A 4,469-nucleotide genomic window follows, 5' to 3' on the forward strand; every position below is an offset into this window, starting at 1 on the left:
CCATTGGATCTACAATATAGATTGTAAAGACAATTTTAGACTAAGTTCATGATAATTAAGTTTATCTAATCAAATTATTTAATGAACTCCCACTCAGATAGACATCCCTCTTGTCATATAACAGATACATGATCCATGTCGACTAGGTCGTGTCCAATCATCAGGTTAGACGGACTAGTCATCAATGGTGAACATCTCCATGTTGATCATATCAACCATACGACGCATGTTCGACCTTTCGGTCTCTCATGTTCCAGGCCATGTCTGTACATGCTAGGCTTGTCAAGTCAACCTAAGTGTTTTGCATGTGTAAATCTGGCTTACACCCGTTGTATGCGAACGTTAGAATCTATCAGACCCGATCATCACGTGGCGCTTCGAAACAACGATCCTTCGCAACAGTGCACACTTAGGTCGAACACTTTTATTGAAATTTTAGTGAGGGATCATCTTATTTACTATCGTCGTTCTAAGCAAATAAGATACGGAAACATGATAAACATCACATGCAAATCATAGTGACATGATATTGCCAATATCATCTTGCGCCTTTGATCTCCATCTTCGGGGCGCGGCATGATCACCATTGTCACCGGCATGACACCATGATCTACATTATCATGATCTCCATCATTGTGTCTTCATAAAGTTGCCTCGCCAACTATTACTTCTACTTGTATGGCTAACGGTTAGCAATAAAGTAAAGTAATCACATGGCGTCATACAATAAATTAAGACAACTCCTATGGCTCCTACTGGTTGTCATACTCAACAACATGCAAGTCGTGAATCTTATAACAAGAACATGATCAATCTCATACATCACATATATAACATCACATCCTTTTGTCCATATCAAATCACATAGCATACCTTGCAAAAACAAGTTAGACGTCCTCTAATTGTTGCTGCAAGTTTTACATGGCTACTATGGGTTTCTAGCAAGGACATTTCTTACCTACGTCACAACCACAATGGTGATATGCCACTTGCTATTTACCCTTCATAAGGACCCTCTTCATCGAATCCGATCCGACTAAAGTAGGAGATACAGACACCCGCTAGCCACCTTATGCAACAAGTGCATGTCAGGCGATGGAACCAGTCTCACGTAAGAGTACATGTAAGGTCGGTCCGGGCTGCTTCATCCCACAATGCCGCGAAATCAAGATAAGACTAGTAACGGTAAGAAAATTGACCACATCATCGCCCACAACTTACTTTTGTTCTACTCGTGCATAGAATCTACGCATAGACCTATCTCTGATACCACTGTAGGGGAATGTAGTAATAATTCAAAATTTTCCTACGTATCACCAAGATCTTCTAGGAGAAGCTAGCAACGAGTGAGGGAGAGCATCTTCATACCGTTTAAGATCGCAAAGCGGAAGCGTTACTATGAACGCGGTTGATGGAGTCGTACTCGCGGAAGATCCGATCCGAACACCGAACATACGATGCCTCTGCGTTCAACACACCTATAGCCCGGGGACGTCTCCTCCTTCTTATTCCAGCAAGGGTGAAGGAGAATTTGAGGGAGAGCTCCAGCAGCACGACGGCATGGTGGCGGTGGAGCTATGTGGTTCTCCGGCAGGGCTTCGCCAAGCACCGCGGATCAGGAGAAGAGGGAGAGGTAGGGCTGCGTCGAGGGAGAGAGATTCAGGTGTGTGCAGCCCTCCCAAGACCCCCACTATTTATAAGAGGGAGGGAGCGGGGGCCGGCCACCCTAGGGTTCCCCTAGGAGGGGCGGCGGCAGCCCTAGGAGGAGGGGTGGCTTGCCTCCCAAGTCGGAGGGAGGCAGCCCCCGCGCCCTAGAGTTTAGCCCTATGTGCCTTGGGCCTCCTCTCCTGGCTTGCACCAGCCCACCAGTTGCTGGTTCCCTTCCCCTTTCATCCCATGTAGCCCTCCAGGATAGGTCGACCCCCTCTACCCTTTTGGTGGTCCCGATACAATATCGATAAACTCCGAAACCTTTCCGATGGCCGAAAACGGACTTCCCATATATAAATCTTTACCTCTGGACTATCCCGGAACTCCTCGTGACGTATGGGATCTCATCCGGGACTCCAAACAACCTTCGGTAACCACATATACAATTCCCATAACAACTCTAGCGTCCCCGAACTTTAAGTGTGTAGACCCCACGGGTTCGGGAACCATGCAGACATGACCGAGACACCTTTCTGACCAAGAACCAACAACGGGGTCTGGATACCCATGTTGGCTCCCACATTTTCCACGATGATCTCGTCGGATGAACCACGGTGTCAGGGATTCACTCAATCCCGTATACAATTCCCTTTGTCTACCGGTATGATACTTGCCCGAGATTCGATCGTCGGTATCCCTATACCTTGTTCAATCTTGTTACCGGCAAGTCTCTTTAATCGTTCCGTAACACATGATCCCGTGGATAAATCCTTAGTCACATTGTGCTCATTATGATGATGTATTACCAAGTGGGCCCAGAGATACCTTTCCGTCACACAGAGTGACAAATCCCAATCTTGATTCGTACCAACCCAACAGACACTTTCGGAGATACCTGTAGTGCACCTTTATAATCAACCAGTTAAGTTTTGACGTTTGATGCACCCTAAGCATTCCTACGGCATCCGGGAGTTTCACAATCTCATGGTCTAAGGAAATGATACTTGACATTAGAAAACCTCTAGCAGACGAACTATACGATCTTGTGCTATCCTTAGGTTTGGGTCTTGTCCATCATATCATTCTCCTAATGATGTGATCCCGTTATCAATCACATCCAATGTCCATGGCCAGGAAACCATGATCATGTATTTATCAATGAGCTAGTCAACTAGAGGCTCATAAGGGACATTTTGTGGTCTATGTATTCACACATGTATTACGGTTTCCGGTTAATACATTTATAGCATGAACAATAGAAAATTATGATGAACAAGGAAATATAACAATAACTATTTATTATTGCCTCTAGGGTGTATTTCCAACACTCATGTGGTTCTTCTTCGAGTGCCGACATGCTTCCACCAGGATGGATCAAGGGCGACTGGATGTCGTCTCGGGTCTGCAAGGATCGAATGCTGGACCTGGAGAGCGAATTCTTGGTGGTTCCAGGCATTTTGCGGTTGCCGGATGAAGGCGAGCTGGAGCCTTCGCCAAGGGGCGACGAGCGGGTGCTCCTGGTCACCCACGTGGAAAGACGTTTTTCCACGCCCCCGCATCTATTCTTTCGAGCTTTCCTCGACTTTTTCGGTTCATGGCTTGATCATCTTCCCCCCAATGCAATCTTGTACTTAGTTGCTTTCATATCTCTATATGAGAATTTCCTCGGGTGCTATCCGCACTGGGGATTATTGAAGCAAATGTTCACGCGCCGAGTGATGGCAGTGAAAAAGTATTCTTAGTCGGGGGAAAGACGCATATAGTGCAGCTATGTGGGGTTTTAGGAATTCAGCTCAGGGGCAAGAGTAGTTTTCCTCACATGTCTTTCCCCGATTCGGTGAAGAGTTGGAAAGACTCCTCGTTCTAGTGCCAGGATGTCCTAATCGGTGAGGGTCAGTCGAGCCTTCTGCCTTATTCGCCCGAGCGAATCCGAATGGCTCCCTCATTTAACATGTCCAAGGAAGAGAGGACAGACGTAGATATCTTGGTGATAGCATAGTTGCTTTGTTGCAGAAGAAAATCAAGACGATGGACCTCCTGGAGGCCTTTTTCCAGCGAAGGATCCAGCCTCTGCAGGTCAGGGTTCATCCCATGTGGATGTATAGTAGTATGGATGACCCGTCCCGCGTTCATCCGGAGGAGATCGGGGTAGAGAAGCTCTAAGAAAAGCTCTAGGCCATAACACATGTGCTAGACAATCCCACGGGCACCAGGTTGGTGCCTCCCTTCTCAGCAGAGATGCCTTTGCATGAGGTAAAGCTTCACGAGCTTGAACCGGATGAATTTCTTCGTTGCTTGTTTTTTTGTTTATTCTGACTTTGCCACTCGGCAGGCTTTTACAAGGCTAGTCAGTTCCATCCCGGCGGTTGACCGTGCACGCATCGATGTGGCAAGTGACTCTCAGCATCAAAAGGGCTCGAAAGGTGAAGCGGATGAAGATGACGATGAGGAGACAAAGGAAAGTGGCGACAAACACGGGTATGAGGCGGAGTCCTCCCCGTCTTATGAAGTTCCACTGAGGACTCGCTCGAAAGCTTGTTAGGACCATGGGGTCCGCATCAGGTGCACTAGGACTCTGAAGGTGGTGAAGCCGACTATGTCGGCTATGCCGACCCGCAATTCCAAACGTGGTCAGAGCGAGCCTGAGGTACCGCGAGAGAAGGTTCCGAAACACCCCAAGACCATGACCTCGAAACCCTGGAAGGTTGTACTGTCGCGCATCAAGGTCGACGTGTGTGTGGCTTTGGAGTAAGTACCTCTACCGAGTAATTCTTTCTTTGCTTGTCAAGGTATTCCGAGTGATGGCTAGTCTTCTTGTT

This window comes from Hordeum vulgare, chromosome 2H (assembly GCF_904849725.1).
Source record: "Hordeum vulgare subsp. vulgare chromosome 2H, MorexV3_pseudomolecules_assembly, whole genome shotgun sequence".
NCBI classification, from domain to species: Eukaryota; Viridiplantae; Streptophyta; class Magnoliopsida; order Poales; family Poaceae; genus Hordeum; species Hordeum vulgare.